The sequence below is a fragment of the Engystomops pustulosus genome, chromosome 9 (genome assembly GCF_040894005.1).
Source record: "Engystomops pustulosus chromosome 9, aEngPut4.maternal, whole genome shotgun sequence".
Classification (NCBI taxonomy): Eukaryota; Metazoa; Chordata; class Amphibia; order Anura; family Leptodactylidae; genus Engystomops; species Engystomops pustulosus.
In genome coordinates this window covers 62,173,306-62,191,373 of record NC_092419.1, presented here as the reverse complement: position 1 = coordinate 62,191,373, position 18,068 = coordinate 62,173,306, and the positions used below count along the sequence as shown (strand labels likewise).

Here is an 18,068-nt window from a genome sequence, read left to right as displayed (position 1 = left end):
CCTTAAGCTGCATCGCTGCTGCGATCTGACAAGAGCACGCACATTCAGCTTAGAATGGCCGTTGACAGCAGCTGTTCAATTTGAACCTTCTTTTACTATCTCATAGAGAAACTAACACAATTTTCAGGTTCAAAAAGGTCACCAGAACTTGGGATTCCCAGCCAGTCTCCCATGCTGGTACTTGCCAAGCCTTAAGCTGCATCGCTGCTGCGATCTGAGAAGAGCACGCACATTCAGCTTAGAATTGCCGTTGACAGCAGCTTTTCAATTTGAACCTTCTTTTACTATCTCATACAGAAACTAACACAATTTTCAGGTTCAAAAAGGTCTACGGAACTTGGGATTCCCAGCCAGTCTCCCATGCTGGTACTTGCCAAGCCTTAAGCTGCATTGCTGCTGCGATCTGACGAGAGCAGGCACATTCAGCTTAGAATGGCCATTGACAGCAGCTGTTCAATTTGAACCTTCTTTTGCTATCTCATAGAGAAACTAACACAATTTTCAGGTTCAAAAAGGTCACCAGAACTTGGGATTCCCAGCCAGTCTCCCATGCTGGTACTTGCCAAGCCTTAAGCTGCATCGCTGCTGCGATCTGACAAGAGCACGCACATTCAGCTTAGAATGGCCGTTGACAGCAGCTGTTCAATTTGAACCTTCTTTTACTATCTCATAGAGAAACTAACACATTTTCAGGTTCAAAAAGGTCAACAGAACTTGGGATTCCCAGCCAGTCTCCCATGCTGGTACTTGCCAAGCCTTAAGCTGCATTGCTGCTGCGATCTGACGAGAGCAGGCACATTCAGCTTAGAATGGCCGTTGACAGCAGCTGTTCAATTTGAACCTTCTTTTACTATCTCATAGAGAAACTAACACATTTTCAGGTTCAAAAAGGTCAACGGAACTTGGAATTCCCAGCCAGTCTCCCATGCTGGTACTTACCAAGCCTTAAGTTGCATTGCTGCTGCGATCTGACGAGAGCAGGCAAATTCAGCTTAGAATGGCCGTTGACAGCAGCTGTTCAATTTGAACCTTCTTTTGCTATCTCATAGAGAAACTAACACAATTTTCAGGTTCAAAACAGTCAACAGAACTTGGGATTCCCAGCCAGTCTCCCATGCTGGTACTTGCCAAGCCTTAAGCTGCATTGCTGCTGCAATCTGACGAGAGCAGGCACATTCAGCTTAGAATTGCCGTTGACAGCAGCTGTTCAATTTGAACCTTCTTTTACTATCTCATAGAGAAACTAACACAATTTTCAGGTTCAAAAAGGTCACCAGAACTTGGGATTCCCAGCCAGTCTCCCATGCTGGTACTTGCCAAGCCTTAAGCTGCATCGCTGCTGCGATCTGAGAAGAGCACGCACATTCAGCTTAGAATGGCCGTTGACAGCAGCTGTTCAATTTGAACCTTCTTTTACTATCTCATAGAGAAACTAACACAATTTTCAGGTTCAAAAAGGTCAACGGAACTTGGAATTCCCAGCCAGTCTCCCATGCTGGTACTTGCCAAGCCTTAAGCTGCATTGCTGCTGCAATCTGACAAGAGCAGGCACATTCAGCTTAGAATGGCCGCTGACAGCAGCTGTTCAATTTGAACCTTCTTTTGCTATCTCATAGAGAAACTAACACAATTTTCAGGTTCAAAAAGGTCACCAGAACTTGGGATTCCAGGCCAGTCTCCCATGCTGGTACTTGCCAAGCCTTAAGCTGCATCACTGCTGCGATCTGACAAGAGCACGCACATTCAGCTTAGAATGGGCGTTGACAGCAGCTGTTCAGTTTGAACCTTCTTTTACTATCTCATAGAGAAACTAACACATTTTCAGGTTCAAAAAGGTCAACAGAACTTGGGATTCCAAGCCAGTCTCCCATGCTGGTACTTGCCAAGCCTTAAGCTGCATCGCTGCTGCGATCTGACAAGAGCACGCACATTCAGCTTAGAATGGCCGTTGACAGCAGCTGTTCAATTTGAACCTTCTTTTACTATCTCATAGAGAAACTAACACAATTTTCAGGTTCAAAAAGGTCACCAGAACTTGGGATTCCCAGCCAGTCTCCCATGCTGGTACTTGCCAAGCCTTAAGCTGCATCGCTGCTGCGATCTGACAAGAGCACGCACATTCAGCTTAGAATGGCCGCTGACAGCAGCTGTTCAATTTGAACCTTCTTTTACTATCTCATAGAGAAACTAACACAATTTTCAGGTTCAAAAAGGGCAACGGAACTTGGGATTCCAAGCCAGTCTCCCATGCTGGTACTTGCCAAGCCTTAAGCTGCATTGCTGCTGCAATCTGACAAGAGCATGCACATTCAGCTTAGAATGGCCAGTGACAGCAGCTGTTCAATTTGAACCTTCTTTTGCTATCTCATAGAGAAACTAACACAATTTTCAGGTTCAAAAAGGTCAACAGAACTTGGGATTCCCAGCCAGTCTCCCATGCTGGTACTTGCCAAGCCTTAAGCTGCATCGCTGCTGCGATCTGAAAAGAGCACACACATTCAGCTTAGAATGGCCGTTGACAGCAGTTGTTCAATTTGAACCTTCTTCTACTATCTCATAGAGAAACTAACACAATTTTCAGGTTCAAAAAGGTCACCAGAACTTGGGATTCCCAGCCAGTCTCCCATGCTGGTACTTGCCAAGCCTTAAGTAGCATTGCTGCTGCGATCTGACGAGAGCAGGCAAATTCAGCTTAGAATGGCCGTTGACAGCAGCTGTTCAATTTGAACCTTCTTTTGCTATCTCATAGAGAAACTAACACAATTTTCAGGTTCAAAACAGTCAACGGAACTTGGGATTCCCAGCCAGTCTCCCATGCTGGTACTTGCCAAGCCTTAAGCTGCATTGCTGCTGCAATCTGACGAGAGCAGGCACATTCAGCTTAGAATTGCCGTTGACAGCAGCTGTTCAATTTGAACCTTCTTTTACTATCTCATAGAGAAACTAACACAATTTTCAGGTTCAAAAAGGTCAACAGAACTTGGGATTCCCAGCCAGTCTCCCATGCTGGTACTTGCCAAGCCTTAAGCTGCATCGCTGCTGCGATCTGAAAAGAGCACACACATTCAGCTTAGAATGGCCGTTGACAGCAGTTGTTCAATTTGAACCTTCTTCTACTATCTCATAGAGAAACTAACACAATTTTCAGGTTCAAAAAGGTCACCAGAACTTGGGATTCCCAGCCAGTCTCCCATGCTGGTACTTGCCAAGCCTTAAGCTGCATCGCTGCTGCGATCTGAGAAGAGCACGCACATTCAGCTTAGAATGGCCGTTGACAGCAGCTGTTCAATTTGAACCTTCTTTTACTATCTCATAGAGAAACTAACACAATTTTCAGGTTCAAAAAGGGCAACGGAACTTGGGATTCCAAGCCAGTCTCCCATGCTGGTACTTGCCAAGCCTTAAGCTGCATTGCTGCTGCAATCTGACAAGAGCAGGCACATTCAGCTTAGAATGGCCGGTGACAGCAGCTGTTCAATTTGAACCTTCTTTTGCTATCTCATAGAGAAACTAACACAATTTTCAGGTTCAAAAAGGGCAACGGAACTTGGGATTCCCAGCCAGTCTCCCATGCTGGTACTTGCCAAGCCTTAAGCTGCATCGCTGCTGCGATCTGAGAAGAGCACGCACATTCAGCTTAGAATGGCCGTTGACAGCAGCTTTTCAATTTGAACCTTCTTTTACTATCTCATACAGAAACTAACACAATTTTCAGGTTCAAAAAGGTCTACGGAACTTGGGATTCCCAGCCAGTCTCCCATGCTGGTACTTGCCAAGCCTTAAGCTGCATCGCTGCTGCGATCTGAAAAGAGCACACACATTCAACTTAGAATGGCCGTTGACAGCAGTTGTTCAATTTGAACCTTCTTCTACTATCTCATAGAGAAACTAACACAATTTTCAGGTTCAAAAAAGTCACCAGAACTTGGGATTCCCAGCCAGTCTCCCATGCTGGTACTTGCCAAGCCTTAAGCTGCATCGCTGCTGCGATCTGACAAGAGCACGCACATTCAGCTTAGAATGGCCGTTGACAGCAGCTGTTCAAATTGAACCTTCTTTTACTATCTCATAGAGAAACTAACACAATTTTCAGGTTCAAAAAGGTCACCAGAACTTGGGATTCCCAGACAGTCTCCCATGCTGGTACTTGCCAAGCCTTAAGCTGCATCGCTGCTGCGATCTGAGAAGAGCACGCACATTCAGCTTAGAATTGCCGTTGACAGCAGCTTTTCAATTTGAACCTTCTTTTACTATCTCATACAGAAACTAACACAATTTTCAGGTTCAAAAAGGTCTACGGAACTTGGGATTCCCAGCCAGTCTCCCATGCTGGTACTTGCCAAGCCTTAAGCTGCATCGCTGCTGCGATCTGACAAGAGCACGCACATTCAGCTTAGAATGGCCGTTGACAGCAGCTGTTCAATTTGAACCTTCTTTTACTATCTCATAGAGAAACTAACACATTTTCAGGTTCAAAAAGGTCAACAGAACTTGGGATTCCCAGCCAGTCTCCCATGCTGGTACTTGCCAAGCCTTAAGCTGCATTGCTGCTGCGATCTGACGAGAGCAGGCACATTCAGCTTAGAATGGCCGTTGACAGCAGCTGTTCAATTTGAACCTTCTTTTACTATCTCATAGAGAAACTAACACATTTTCAGGTTCAAAAAGGTCAACAGAACTTGGGATTCCCAGCCAGTCTCCCATGCTGGTACTTGCCAAGCCTTAAGCTGCATTGCTGCTGCGATCTGACGAGAGCAGGCACATTCAGCTTAAAATGGCCGTTGACAGCAGCTGTTCAATTTGAACCTTCTTTTACTATCTCATAGAGAAACTAACACATTTTCAGGTTCAAAAAGGTCAACGGAACTTGGAATTCCCAGCCAGTCTCCCATGCTGGTACTTGCCAAGCCTTAAGTTGCATTGCTGCTGCGATCTGACGAGAGCAGGCAAATTCAGCTTAGAATGGCCGTTGACAGCAGCTGTTCAATTTGAACCTTCTTTTGCTATCTCATAGAGAAACTAACACAATTTTCAGGTTCAAAACGGTCAACGGAACTTGGGATTCCCAGCCAGTCTCCCATGCTGGTACTTGCCAAGCCTTAAGCTGCATTGCTGCTGCAATATGACGAGAGCAGGCACATTCAGCTTAGAATGGCCGTTGACAGCAGCTGTCCAATTTGAACCTTCTTTTACTATCTCATAGAGAAACTAACACAATTTTCAGGTTCAAAAAGGTCAACAGAACTTGGGATTCCCAGCCAGTCTCCCATGCTGGTACTTGCCAAGCCTTAAGCTGCATCGCTGCTGCGATCTGAAAAGAGCACACACATTCAGCTTAGAATGGCCGTTGACAGCAGTTGTTCAATTTGAACCTTCTTCTACTATCTCATAGAGAAACTAACACAATTTTCAGGTTCAAAAAAGTCACCAGAACTTGGGATTCCCAGCCAGTCTCCCATGCTGGTACTTGCCAAGCCGTAAGCTGCATCGCTGCTGCGATCTGACAAGAGCACGCACATTCATCTTAGAATGGCCGTTGACAGCAGCATTTCAAATTGAACCTTCTTTTACTATCTCATAGAGAAACTAAAACAATTTTCAAGTTCAAAAAGGTCAACAGAACTTGGGATTCCCAGCCAGTCTCCCATGCTGGAACTTGCCAAGCCTTAAGCTGCATCGCTGCTGCGATCTGACAAGAGCACACACATTCAGCTTAGAATGGCCGTTGACAGCAGCTGTTCAATTTGAACCTTCTTTTGCTATCTCATAGAGAAACTAACACAATTTTCAGGTTCAAAAAGGTCAACGGAACTTGGGATTCCCAGCCAGTCTCCCATGCTAGTACTTGCCAAGCCTTAAGCTGCATTGCTGCTGCGATCTGGCGAGAGCAGGCACATTCAGCTTAGAATGGCCATTGACAGCAGTTGTTCAATTTGAACCTTCTTCTACTATCTCATATAGAAACTAACACAATTTTCAGGTTCAAAAAGGTCACCAGAACTTGGGATTCCAAGCCAGTCTCCCATGCTGGTACTTGCCAAGCCTTAAGCTGCATCGCTGCTGCGATCTGACAAGAGCACGCACATTCAGCTTAGAATGGCCGTTGACAGCAGCTGTTCAATTTGAACCTTCTTTTACTATCTCATAGAGAAACTAACACAATTTTCAGGTTCAAAAAGGGCAACGGAACTTGGGATTCCCAGCCAGTCTCCCATGCTGGTACTTGCCAAGCCTTAAGCTGCATTGCTGCTGCGATCTGGCGAGAGCAGGCACATTCAGCTTAGAATGGCCATTGTCAGCAGTTGTTCAATTTGAACCTTCTTCTACTATCTTATATAGAAACTAACACAATTTTCAGGTTCAAAAAGGTCACCAGAACTTGGGATTCCAAGCCAGTCTCCCATGCTGGTACTTGCCAAGCCTTAAGCTGCATTGCTGCTGCAATCTGACAAGAGCAGGCACATTCAGCTTAGAATGGCCGTTGACAGCAGCTGTTCAATTCGAACCTTCTTTTGCTATCTCATAGAGAAACTAACACAATTTTCAGGTTCAAAAAGGTCACCAGAACTTGGGATTCCAAGCCAGTCTCCCATGCTGGTACTTGCCAAGCCTTAAGCTGCATCGCTGCTGCGATCTGACAAGAGCACGCACATTCAGCTTAGAATGGCCGTTGACATCAGCTGTTCAATTTGAACCTTCTTTTACTATCTCATAGAGAAACTAACACATTTTCAGGTTCAAAAAGGTCAGCAGAACTTGGGATTCCCAGCCAGTCTCCCATGCTGGTACTTGCCAAGCCTTAAGCTGCATTGCTGCTGCGATCTGTCGAGAGCAGGCACATTCAGCTTAGAATGGCCATTGACAGCAGCTGTTCAATTTGAACCTTCTTTTACTATCTCATAGAGAAACTAACACAATTTTCAGGTTCAAAAAGGTCAACGGAACTTGGGATTCCCAGCCAGTCTCCCATGCTGGTACTTGCCAAGCCTTAAGCTGCATTGCTGCTGCGATCTGACGAGAGCAGGCACATTCAGCTTAGAATGGCCGTTGACAGCAGCTGTTCAATTTGAACCTTCTTTTACTATCTCATAGAGAAACTAACACATTTTCAGGTTCAAAAAGGTCAACGGAACTTGGAATTCCCAGCCAGTCTCCCATGCTGGTACTTGCCAAGCCTTAAGTTGCATTGCTGCTGCGATCTGACGAGAGCAGGCAAATTCAGCTTAGAATGGCCGTTGACAGCAGCTGTTCAATTTGAACCTTCTTTTACTATCTCATAGAGAAACTAACACATTTTCAGGTTCAAAATGGTCACCAGAACTTGGGATTCCCAGCCAGTCTCCCATGCTGGTACTTGCCAAGCCTTAAGCTGCATTGCTGCTGCAATCTGACGAGAGCAGGCACATTCAGCTTAGAATTGCCGTTGACAGCAGCTGTTCAATTTGAACCTTCTTTTACTATCTCATAGAGAAACTAACACAATTTTCAGGTTCAAAAAGGTCAACGGAACTTGGAATTCCCAGCCAGTCTCCCATGCTGGTACTTGCCAAGCCTTAAGTTGCATTGCTGCTGGGATCTGACGAGAGCAGGCAAATTCAGCTTAGAATGGCCGTTGACAGCAGCTGTTCAATTTGAACCTTCTTTAACTATCTTATAGAGAAACTAACACATTTTCAGGTTCAAAAAGGTCAACGGTACTTGGGATTCCCAGCCAGTCTCCCATGCTGGTACTTGCCAAGCCTTAAGCTGCATCGCTGCTGCGATCTGAAAAGAGCACACACATTCAGCTAAGATTGGCCGTTGACAGCAGTTGTTCAATTTGAACCTTCTTCTACTATCTCATAGAGAAACTAACACAATTTTCAGGTTCAAAAAGGTCACCAGAACTTGGGATTCCCAGCCAGTCTCCCATGCTGGTACTTGCCAAGCCTTAAGCTGCATCCCTGCTGCGATCTGACAAGAGCACGCACATTCAGCTTAGAATTGCCGTTGACAGCAGCTTTTCAATTTGAACCTTCTTTTACTATCTCATACAGAAACTAACACAATTTTCAGGTTCAAAAAGGTCAACGGAACTTGGGATTCCCAGCCAGTCTCCCATGCTGGTACTTGCCAAGCCTTAAGCTGCATTGCTGCTGCGATCTGACGAGAGCAGGCACATTCAGCTTATAATGGCCATTGACAGCAGCTGTTCAATTTGAACCTTCTTTTACTATCTCATAGAGAAACTAACACAATTTTCAGGTTCAAAAAGGTCAACAGAACTTGGGATTCCCAGCCAGTCTCCCATGCTGGTACTTGCCAAGCCTTAAGCTGCATCGCTGCTGCGATCTGACAAGAGCACACACATTCAGCTTAGAATGGCCGTTGACAGCAGTTGTTCAATTTGAACCTTCTTCTACTATCTCATAGAGAAACTAACACAATTTTCAGGTTCAAAAAAGTCACCAGAACTTGGGATTCCCAGCCAGTCTCCCATGCTGGTACTTGCCAAGCCTTAAGCTGCATCGCTGCTGCGATCTGACAAGAGCACGCACATTCAGCTTAGAATGGCCGTTGACAGCAGCTGTTCAATTTGAACCTTCTTTTACTATCTCATAGAGAAACTAACACAATTTTCAAGTTCAAAAAGGTCAACAGAACTTGGGATTCCCAGCCAGTCTCCCATGCTGGAACTTGCCAAGCCTTAAGCTGCATTGCTGCTGCGATCTGACAAGAGCAGGCACATTCAGCTTTGAATGGCCATTGACAGCAGCATTTCAAATTGAACCTTCTTTTACTATCTCATAGAGAAACTAACACAATTTTCAGGTTCAAAAAGGTCTACGGAACTTGGGATTCCCAGCCAGTCTCCCATGCTGGTACTTGCCAAGCCTTAAGCTGCATTGCTGCTGCGATCTGACGAGAGCAGGCACATTCAGCTTAGAATGGCCATTGATAGAAGCTGTTCAATTTGAACCTTCTTTTGCTATCTCATAGAGAAACTAACACAATTTTCAGGTTCAAAAAGGTCACCAGAACTTGGGATTCCAAGCCAGTCTCCCATGCTGGTACTTGCCAAGCCTTAAGCTGCATCGCTGCTGCGATCTGACAAGAGCACGCACATTCAGCTTAGAATGGCCGTTGACAGCAGCTGTTCAATTTGAACCTTCTTTTACTATCTCATAGAGAAACTAACACATTTTCAGGTTCAAAAAGGTCAACAGAACTTGGGATTCCCAGCCAGTCTCCCATGCTGGTACTTGCCAAGCCTTAAGCTGCATTGCTGCTGCGATCTGACGAGAGCAGGCACATTCAGCTTAGAATGGCCGTTGACAGCAGCTGTTCAATTTGAACCTTCTTTTACTATCTCATAGAGAAACTAACACATTTTCAGGTTCAAAAAGGTCAACGGAACTTGGAATTCCCAGCCAGTCTCCCATGCTGGTACTTGCCAAGCCTTAAGTTGCATTGCTGCTGCGATCTGACGAGAGCAGGCAAATTCAGCTTAGAATGGCCGTTGACAGCAGCATTTCAAATTGAACCTTCTTTTACTATCTCATAGAGAAACTAAAACAATTTTCAAGTTCAAAAAGGTCAACAGAACTTGGGATTCCCAGCCAGTCTCCCATGCTGGAACTTTCCAAGCCTTAAGCTGTATCGCTGCTGCGATCTGACAAGAGCACGCACATTCAGCTTAGAATGGCCGTTGACAGCAGCTGTTCAATTTGAACCTTCTTTTACTATCTCATAGAGAAACTAACACAATTTTCAGGTTCAAAAAGGTCAACAGAACTTGGGATTCCCAGCCAGTCTCCCATGCTGGTACTTGCCAAGCCTTAAGCTGCATTGCTGCTGCGATCTGACGAGAGCAGGAACATTCAGCTTAGAATGGCCATTGACAGCAGCTGTTCAATTTGAACCTTCTTTTACTATCTCATAGAGAAACTAAAACAATTTTCAAGTTCAAAAAGGTCAACAGAACTTGGGATTCCCAGCCAGTCTCCCATGCTGGTACTTGCCAAGCCTTAAGCTGCATTGCTGCTGCGATCTGACGAGAGCAGGAACATTCAGCTTAGAATGGCCATTGACAGCAGCTGTTCAATTTGAACCTTCTTTTACTATCTCATAGAGAAACTAACACAATTTTCAGGTTCAAAAAGGTCAACAGAACTTGAGAATCCCTGCCAGTCTCCCATGCTGGTACTTGCCAAGCCTTAAGCTGCATCGCTGCTGCGATCTGACAAGAGCACACACATTCTGCTTAGAATGGCCGTTGACAGCAGTTGTTCAATTTGAACCTTCTTCTACTATCTCATAGAGAAACTAACACAATTTTCAGGTTAAAAATGGTCAACAGAACTTGGGATTCCCAGCCAGTCTCCCATGCTGGTACTTGCCAAGCCTTAAGCTGCATCGCTGCTGCGATCTGACAAGAGCACGCACATTCAGCTTAGAATGGCCGTTTACAGCAGCTGTTTAATTTGAACCTTCTTTTGCTATCTCATAGAGAAACTAACACAATTTTCAGGTTCAAAAAGGTCAACGGAACTTGGGATTCCCAGCCAGTCTCCCATGCTGGTACTTGCCAAGCCTTAAGCTGCATCGCTGCTACGATCTGAAAAGAGCACACACATTCAGCTTAGAATGGCCGTTGACAGCAGTTGTTCAATTTGAACCTACTTCTACTATCTCATAGAGAAACTAACACAATTTTCAGGTTCAAAAAGGTCAACGGAACTTGGGATTCCCAGCCAGTCTCCCATGCTGGAACTTGCCAAGCCGTAAGCTGCATCGCTGCTGCGATCTGACAAGAGCACGCACATTCAGCTTAGAATGGCCGTTGACAGCAGCTGTTCAATTTGAACCTTCTTTTACTATCTCATAGAGAAACTAACACAATTTTCAGGTTCAAAAAGGTCAACGGAACTTGGGATTCCCAGCCAGTCTCCCATGCTGGTACTTGCTAAGCCTTAAGCTGCATTGCTGCTGCAATCTGACAAGAGCAGGCACATTCAGCTTAGAATGGCCATTGACAGCAGCTGTTCAATTTGAACCTTCTTTTACTATCTCATAGAGAAACTAACACAATTTTCAGGTTCAAAAAGGTCAACAGAACTTGGGATTCCCAGCCAGTCTCCCATGCTGGTACTTGCCAAGCCTTAAGCTGCATCGCTGCTGCGATCTGACAAGAGCACACACATTCAGCTTAGAATGGCCGTTGACAGCAGTTGTTCAATTTGAACCTTCTTCTACTATCTCATAGAGAAACTAACACAATTTTCAGGTTCAAAAAAGTCACCAGAACTTGGGATTCCCAGCCAGTCTCCCATGCTGGTACTTGCCAAGCCTTAAGCTGCATCGCTGCTGCGATCTGACAAGAGCACGCACATTCAGCTTAGAATGGCCGGTGACAGCAGCTGTTCAATTTGAACCTTCTTTTACTATCTCATAGAGAAACTAACACAATTTTCAAGTTCAAAAAGGTCAACAGAACTTGGGATTCCCAGCCAGTCTCCCATGCTGGAACTTGCCAAGCCTTAAGCTGCATAACTGCTGCGATCTGACAAGAGCAGGCACATTCAGCTTTGAATGGCCATTGACAGCAGCTGTTCAATTTGAACCTTCTTTTACTATCTCATAGAGAAACTAAAACAATTTTCAAGTTCAAAAAGGTCAACGGAACTTGGGATTCCCAGCCAGTCTCCCATGCTGGTACTTGCCAAGCCTTAAGCTGCATTGCTGCTGCGTTCTGACGAGAGCAGGCACATTCAGCTTAGAATGGCCATTGACAGCAGTTGTTCAATTTGAACCTTCTTCTACTATCTCATATAGAAACTAACACAATTTTCAGGTTCAAAAAGGTCACCAGAACTTGGGATTCCAAGCCAGTCTCCCATGCTGGTACTTGCCAAGCCTTAAGCTGCATCGCTGCTGCGATCTGACAAGAGCACGCACATTCAGCTTAGAATGGCCGTTGACAGCAACTGTTCAATTTGAAAGTTCTTTTACTATCTCATAGAGAAACTAACACAATTTTCAGGTTCAAAAAGGGCAACGGAACTTGGGATTCCCAGCCAGTCTCCCATGCTGGTACTTGCCAAGCCTTAAGCTGCATTGCTGCTGCGATCAGGCGAGAGCAGGCACATTCAGCTTAGAATGGCCATTGACAGCAGTTGTTCAATTTGAACCTTCTTCTACTATCTTATATAGAAACTAACACAATTTTCAGGTTCAAAAAGGTCAACGGAACTTGGGATTCCCAGCCAGTCTCCCATGCTGGTACTTGCCAAGCCTTAAGCTGCATTGCTGCTGCGATCTGACGAGAGCAGGCACATTCAGCTTAGAATGGCCATTGAAAGCAGTTGTTCAATTTGAACCTTCTTCTACTATCTCATATAGAAACTAACACAATTTTCAGGTTCAAAAAGGTCACCAGAACTTGGGATTCCAAGCCAGTCTCCCATGCTGGTACTTGCCAAGCCTTAAGCTGCATCGCTGCTGCGATCTGACAAGAGCACGCACATTCAGCTTAGAATGGCCGTTGACAGCAGCTGTTCAATTTGAACCTTCTTTTACTATCTCATAGAGAAACTAACACAATTTTCAGGTTCAAAAAGGGCAACGGAACTTGGGATTCCCAGCCAGTCTCCCATGCTGGTACTTGCCAAGCCTTAAGCTGCATTGCTGCTGCGATCTGGCGAGAGCAGGCACATTCAGCTTAGAATGGCCATTGACAGCAGTTGTTCAATTTGAACCTTCTTCTACTATCTTATATAGAAACTAACACAATTTTCAGGTTCAAAAAGGTCACCAGAACTTGGGATTCCAAGCCAGTCTCCCATGCTGGTACTTGCCAAGCCTTAAGCTGCATTGCTGCTGCAATCTGACAAGAGCAGGCACATTCAGCTTAGAATTGCCGTTGACAGCAGCTGTTCAATTTGAACCTTCTTTTGCTATCTCATAGAGAAACTAACACAATTTTCAGGTTAAAAAAGGTCAACGGAACTTGGGATTCCCAGCCAGTCTCCCATGCTGGTACTTGCCAAGCCTTAAGCTGCATCACTGCTGCGATCTGACAAGAGCACGCACATTCAGCTTAGAATGGCCGTTGACAGCAGCTGCTCAATTTGAACCTTCTTTTACTATCTCATAGAGAAACTAACACAATTTTCAGGTTCAAAAAGGGCAACGGAACTTGGGATTCCAAGCCAGTCTCCCATGCTGGTACTTGCCAAGCCTTAAGCTGCATTGCTGCTGCAGTCTGACAAGAGCAGGCACATTCAGCTTAGAATGGCCGTTGACAGCAGCTGTTCAATTTGAACCTTCTTTTGCTATCTCATAGAGAAACTAACACAATTTTCAGGTTCAAAAAGGTCACCAGAACTTGGGATTCCAGGCCAGTCTCCCATGCTGGTACTTGCCAAGCCTTAAGCTGCATCACTGCTGCGATCTGACAAGAGCACGCACATTAAGCTTAGAATGGGCGTTGACAGCAGCTGTTCAATTTGAACCTTCTTTTACTATCTCATAGAGAAACTAACACATTTTAAGGTTCAAAAAGGTCAACAGAACTTGGGATTCCCAGCCAGTCTCCCATGCTGGTACTTGCCAAGCCTTAAGCTGCATCGCTGCTGCGATCTGAAAAGAGCACACACATTCAGCTTAGAATGGCCGTTGACAGCAGTTGTTCAATTTGAACCTTCTTCTACTATCTCATAGAGAAACTAACACAATTTTCAGGTTCAAAAAAGTCACCAGAACTTGGGATTCCCAGCCAGTCTCCCATGCTGGTACTTGCCAAGCCTTAAGCTGCATCGCTGCTGCGATCTGACAAGAGCACGCACATTCAGCTTAGAATGGCCGTTGACAGCAGCTGTTCAATTTGAACCTTCTTTTACTATCTCATAGAGAAACTAACACAATTTTCAGGTTCAAAAAGGTCACCAGAACTTGGGATCCCCAGCCAGTCTCCCATGCTGGTACTTGCCAAGCCTTAAGCTGCATCGCTGCTGCGATCTGAGAAGAGCACGCACATTCAGCTTAGAATTGCCGTTGACAGCAGCTTTTCAATTTGAACCTTCTTTTACTATCTCATACAGAAACTAACACAATTTTCAGGTTCAAAAAGGTCTACGGAACTTGGGATTCCCAGCCAGTCTCCCATGCTGGTACTTGCCAAGCCTTAAGCTGCATTGCTGCTGCGATCTGACGAGAGCAGGCACATTCAGCTTAGAATGGCCATTGATAGCAGCTGTTCAATTTGAACCTTCTTTTGCTATCTCATAGAGAAACTAACACAATTTTCAGGTTCAAAAAGGTCACCAGAACTTGGGATTCCAAGCCAGTCTTCCATGCTGGTACTTGCCAAGCCTTAAGCTGCATCGCTGCTGCGATCTGACAAGAGCACGCACATTCAGCTTAGAATGGCCGTTGACAGCAGCTGTTCAATTTGAACCTTCTTTTACTATCTCATAGAGAAACTAACACATTTTCAGGTTCAAAAAGGTCAACAGAACTTGGGATTCCCAGCCAGTCTCCCATGCTGGTACTTGCCAAGCCTTAAGCTGCATTGCTGCTGCGATCTGACGAGAGCAGGCACATTCAGCTTAGAATGGCCGTTGACAGCAGCTGTTCAATTTGAACCTTCTTTTTCTATCTCATAGAGAAACTAACACATTTTCAGGTTCAAAAAGGTCAACGGAACTTGGAATTCCCAGCCAGTCTCCCATGCTGGTACTTGCCAAGCCTTAAGTTGCATTGCTGCTGCGATCTGACGAGAGCAGGCAAATTCAGCTTAGAATGGCTGTTGACAGCAGCTGTTCAATTTGAACCTTCTTTTGCTATCTCATAGAGAAACTAACACAATTTTCAAGTTCAAAACGGTCAACGGAACTTGGGATTCCCAGCCAGTCTCCCATGCTGGTACTTGCCAAGCCTTAAGCTGCATTGCTGCTGCGATCTGACAAGAGCAGGCACATTCAGCTTAGAATGGCCGTTGACAGCAGCATTTCAAATTGAACCTTCTTTTACTATCTCATAGAGAAACTAAAACAATTTTCAATTTCAAAAAGGTCAACAGAACTTGGGATTCCCAGCCAGTCTCCCATGCTGGAACTTGCCAAGCCTTAAGCTGTATCGCTGCTGCGATCTGACAAGAGCACGCACATTCAGCTTAGAATGGCCGTTGACAGCAGCTGTTCAATTTGAACCTTCTTTTACTATCTCATAGAGAAACTAACACAATTTTCAGGTTCAAAAAGGTCAACAGAACTTGGGATTCCCAGCCAGTCTCCCATGCTGGTACTTGCCAAGCCTTAAGCTGCATTGCTGCTGCGATCTGACGAGAGCAGGAACATTCAGCTTAGAATGGCCATTGACAGCAGCTGTTCAATTTGAACCTTCTTTTACTATCTCATAGAGAAACTAAAACAATTTTCAAGTTCAAAAAGGTCAACAGAACTTGGGATTCCCAGCCAGTCTCCCATGCTGGTACTTGCCAAGCCTTAAGCTGCATTGCTGCTGCGATCTGACGAGAGCAGGAACATTCAGCTTAGAATGGCCGTTGACAGCAGCTGTTCAATTTGAACCTTCTTTTACTATCTCATAGAGAAACTAACACAATTTTCAGGTTCAAAAAGGTCAACAGAACTTGGGATTCCCAGCCAGTCTCCCATGCTGGTACTTGCCAAGACTTAAGCTGCATTGCTGCTGCGATCTGACGAGAGCAGGCACATTCTGCTTAGAATGGCCATTGACAGCAGTTGTTCAATTTGAACCTTCTTTTGCTATCTCATAGAGAAACTAACACAATTTTCAGGTTCAAAAAGGTCAACGGAACTTGGGATTCCCAGCCAGTCTCCCATGCTGGTACTTGCCAAGCCTTAAGCTGCATTGCTGCTGCGATCTGACGAGAGCAGGCACATTCAGCTTAGAATGGCCGTTGACAGCAGCTGTTCAATTTGAACCTTCTTTTGCTATCTCATAGAGAAACTAACACAATTTTCAGGTTCAAAAAGGTCACCAGAACTTGGGATTCCAGGCCAGTCTCCCATGCTGGTACTTGCCAAGCCTTAAGCTGCATCACTGCTGCGATCTGACAAGAGCACGCACATTAAGCTTAGAATGGGCGTTGACAGCAGCTGTTCAATTTGAACCTTCTTTTACTATCTCATAGAGAAACTAACACATTTTAAGGTTCAAAAAGGTCAACAGAACTTGGGATTCCCAGCCAGTCTCCCATGCTGGTACTTGCCAAGCCTTAAGCTGCATCGCTGCTGCGATCTGAAAAGAGCACACACATTCAGCTTAGAATGGCCGTTGACAGCAGTTGTTCAATTTGAACCTTCTTCTACTATCTCATAGAGAAACTAACACAATTTTCAGGTTCAAAAAAGTCACCAGAACTTGGGATTCCCAGCCAGTCTCCCATGCTGGTACTTGCCAAGCCTTAAGCTGCATCGCTGCTGCGATCTGACAAGAGCACGCACATTCAGCTTAGAATGGCCGTTGACAGCAGCTGTTCAATTTGAACCTTCTTTTACTATCTCATAGAGAAACTAACACAATTTTCAGGTTCAAAAAGGTCACCAGAACTTGGGATCCCCAGCCAGTCTCCCATGCTGGTACTTGCCAAGCCTTAAGCTGCATCGCTGCTGCGATCTGAGAAGAGCACGCACATTCAGCTTAGAATTGCCGTTGACAGCAGCTTTTCAATTTGAACCTTCTTTTACTATCTCATACAGAAACTAACACAATTTTCAGGTTCAAAAAGGTCTACGGAACTTGGGATTCCCAGCCAGTCTCCCATGCTGGTACTTGCCAAGCCTTAAGCTGCATTGCTGCTGCGATCTGACGAGAGCAGGCACATTCAGCTTAGAATGGCCATTGATAGCAGCTGTTCAATTTGAACCTTCTTTTGCTATCTCATAGAGAAACTAACACAATTTTCAGGTTCAAAAAGGTCACCAGAACTTGGGATTCCAAGCCAGTCTTCCATGCTGGTACTTGCCAAGCCTTAAGCTGCATCGCTGCTGCGATCTGACAAGAGCACGCACATTCAGCTTAGAATGGCCATTGACAGCAGCTGTTCAATTTGAACCTTCTTTTACTATCTCATAGAGAAACTAACACATTTTCAGGTTCAAAAAGGTCAACAGAACTTGGGATTCCCAGCCAGTCTCCCATGCTGGTACTTGCCAAGCCTTAAGCTGCATTGCTGCTGCGATCTGACGAGAGCAGGCACATTCAGCTTAGAATGGCCGTTGACAGCAGCTGTTCAATTTGAACCTTCTTTTTCTATCTCATAGAGAAACTAACACATTTTAAGGTTCAAAAAGGTCAACGGAACTTGGAATTCCCAGCCAGTCTCCCATGCTGGTACTTGCCAAGCCTTAAGTTGCATTGCTGCTGCGATCTGACGAGAGCAGGCAAATTCAGCTTAGAATGGCCGTTGACAGCAGCTGTTCAATTTGAACCTTCTTTTGCTATCTCATAGAGAAACTAACACAATTTTCAAGTTCAAAACGGTCAACGGAACTTGGGATTCCCAGCCAGTCTCCCATGCTGGTACTTGCCAAGCCTTAAGCTGCATTGCTGCTGCGATCTGACAAGAGCAGGCACATTCAGCTTAGAATGGCCGTTGACAGCAGCATTTCAAATTGAACCTTCTTTTACTATCTCATAGAGAAACTAAAACAATTTTCAAGTTCAAAAAGGTCAACAGAACTTGGGATTCCCAGCCAGTCTCCCATGCTGGAACTTGCCAAGCCTTAAGCTGTATCGCTGCTGCGATCTGACAAGAGCACGCACATTCAGCTTAGAATGGCCGTTGACAGCAGCTGTTCAATTTGAACCTTCTTTTACTATCTCATAGAGAAACTAACACAATTTTCAGGTTCAAAAAGGTCAACAGAACTTGGGATTCCCAGCCAGTCTCCCATGCTGGTACTTGCCAAGCCTTAAGCTGCATTGCTGCTGCGATCTGACGAGAGCAGGCACATTCTGCTTAGAATGGCCATTGACAGCAGTTGTTCAATTTGAACCTTCTTTTGCTATCTCATAGAGAAACTAACACAATTTTCAGGTTC

The 18,068-nt window shown here is 45.0% G+C and overlaps 36 pseudogenes; all 36 read right to left on the bottom strand.

Annotated features, from left to right (window-relative positions):
* Positions 1-325: 325 nt before the first annotated feature.
* LOC140086358 (5S ribosomal RNA) lies at positions 326-444 on the bottom strand (annotated as a pseudogene).
* A 258-nt stretch (positions 445-702) lies between these two features.
* Positions 703-821, bottom strand: LOC140078934 (5S ribosomal RNA; annotated as a pseudogene).
* A 69-nt stretch (positions 822-890) lies between these two features.
* On the bottom strand, positions 891-1,009 carry LOC140091366 (5S ribosomal RNA; annotated as a pseudogene).
* Positions 1,010-1,079: 70 nt separating this feature from the next.
* On the bottom strand, positions 1,080-1,198 carry LOC140095518 (5S ribosomal RNA; annotated as a pseudogene).
* A 259-nt stretch (positions 1,199-1,457) lies between these two features.
* Positions 1,458-1,576, bottom strand: LOC140098307 (5S ribosomal RNA; annotated as a pseudogene).
* A 1,203-nt stretch (positions 1,577-2,779) lies between these two features.
* On the bottom strand, positions 2,780-2,898 carry LOC140094513 (5S ribosomal RNA; annotated as a pseudogene).
* A 1,393-nt stretch (positions 2,899-4,291) lies between these two features.
* Positions 4,292-4,410, bottom strand: LOC140098395 (5S ribosomal RNA; annotated as a pseudogene).
* Positions 4,411-4,479: 69 nt separating this feature from the next.
* Positions 4,480-4,598, bottom strand: LOC140078933 (5S ribosomal RNA; annotated as a pseudogene).
* A 69-nt stretch (positions 4,599-4,667) lies between these two features.
* Positions 4,668-4,786, bottom strand: LOC140087061 (5S ribosomal RNA; annotated as a pseudogene).
* Positions 4,787-4,855: 69 nt separating this feature from the next.
* Positions 4,856-4,974, bottom strand: LOC140093420 (5S ribosomal RNA; annotated as a pseudogene).
* An 826-nt stretch (positions 4,975-5,800) lies between these two features.
* On the bottom strand, positions 5,801-5,919 carry LOC140090804 (5S ribosomal RNA; annotated as a pseudogene).
* Positions 5,920-6,178: 259 nt separating this feature from the next.
* LOC140097869 (5S ribosomal RNA) lies at positions 6,179-6,297 on the bottom strand (annotated as a pseudogene).
* Positions 6,298-6,933: 636 nt separating this feature from the next.
* Positions 6,934-7,052, bottom strand: LOC140089709 (5S ribosomal RNA; annotated as a pseudogene).
* Positions 7,053-7,121: 69 nt separating this feature from the next.
* Positions 7,122-7,240, bottom strand: LOC140093419 (5S ribosomal RNA; annotated as a pseudogene).
* An 824-nt stretch (positions 7,241-8,064) lies between these two features.
* LOC140095629 (5S ribosomal RNA) lies at positions 8,065-8,183 on the bottom strand (annotated as a pseudogene).
* Positions 8,184-8,820: 637 nt separating this feature from the next.
* On the bottom strand, positions 8,821-8,939 carry LOC140094002 (5S ribosomal RNA; annotated as a pseudogene).
* A 258-nt stretch (positions 8,940-9,197) lies between these two features.
* On the bottom strand, positions 9,198-9,316 carry LOC140078932 (5S ribosomal RNA; annotated as a pseudogene).
* Positions 9,317-9,385: 69 nt separating this feature from the next.
* LOC140093418 (5S ribosomal RNA) lies at positions 9,386-9,504 on the bottom strand (annotated as a pseudogene).
* A 259-nt stretch (positions 9,505-9,763) lies between these two features.
* Positions 9,764-9,882, bottom strand: LOC140084631 (5S ribosomal RNA; annotated as a pseudogene).
* Positions 9,883-9,952: 70 nt separating this feature from the next.
* LOC140084630 (5S ribosomal RNA) lies at positions 9,953-10,071 on the bottom strand (annotated as a pseudogene).
* A 1,582-nt stretch (positions 10,072-11,653) lies between these two features.
* LOC140078462 (5S ribosomal RNA) lies at positions 11,654-11,772 on the bottom strand (annotated as a pseudogene).
* A 259-nt stretch (positions 11,773-12,031) lies between these two features.
* On the bottom strand, positions 12,032-12,150 carry LOC140097490 (5S ribosomal RNA; annotated as a pseudogene).
* A 70-nt stretch (positions 12,151-12,220) lies between these two features.
* On the bottom strand, positions 12,221-12,339 carry LOC140089200 (5S ribosomal RNA; annotated as a pseudogene).
* A 259-nt stretch (positions 12,340-12,598) lies between these two features.
* Positions 12,599-12,717, bottom strand: LOC140096828 (5S ribosomal RNA; annotated as a pseudogene).
* A 259-nt stretch (positions 12,718-12,976) lies between these two features.
* On the bottom strand, positions 12,977-13,095 carry LOC140094537 (5S ribosomal RNA; annotated as a pseudogene).
* A 1,014-nt stretch (positions 13,096-14,109) lies between these two features.
* Positions 14,110-14,228, bottom strand: LOC140094001 (5S ribosomal RNA; annotated as a pseudogene).
* Positions 14,229-14,486: 258 nt separating this feature from the next.
* LOC140078930 (5S ribosomal RNA) lies at positions 14,487-14,605 on the bottom strand (annotated as a pseudogene).
* Positions 14,606-14,863: 258 nt separating this feature from the next.
* Positions 14,864-14,982, bottom strand: LOC140088755 (5S ribosomal RNA; annotated as a pseudogene).
* A 259-nt stretch (positions 14,983-15,241) lies between these two features.
* Positions 15,242-15,360, bottom strand: LOC140084629 (5S ribosomal RNA; annotated as a pseudogene).
* Positions 15,361-15,430: 70 nt separating this feature from the next.
* LOC140081626 (5S ribosomal RNA) lies at positions 15,431-15,549 on the bottom strand (annotated as a pseudogene).
* Positions 15,550-15,808: 259 nt separating this feature from the next.
* LOC140089697 (5S ribosomal RNA) lies at positions 15,809-15,927 on the bottom strand (annotated as a pseudogene).
* Positions 15,928-16,752: 825 nt separating this feature from the next.
* On the bottom strand, positions 16,753-16,871 carry LOC140093998 (5S ribosomal RNA; annotated as a pseudogene).
* Positions 16,872-17,129: 258 nt separating this feature from the next.
* LOC140078929 (5S ribosomal RNA) lies at positions 17,130-17,248 on the bottom strand (annotated as a pseudogene).
* A 69-nt stretch (positions 17,249-17,317) lies between these two features.
* On the bottom strand, positions 17,318-17,436 carry LOC140093417 (5S ribosomal RNA; annotated as a pseudogene).
* A 70-nt stretch (positions 17,437-17,506) lies between these two features.
* Positions 17,507-17,625, bottom strand: LOC140088754 (5S ribosomal RNA; annotated as a pseudogene).
* A 259-nt stretch (positions 17,626-17,884) lies between these two features.
* LOC140093835 (5S ribosomal RNA) lies at positions 17,885-18,003 on the bottom strand (annotated as a pseudogene).
* Between the last annotated feature and the right edge of the window lie 65 nt (positions 18,004-18,068).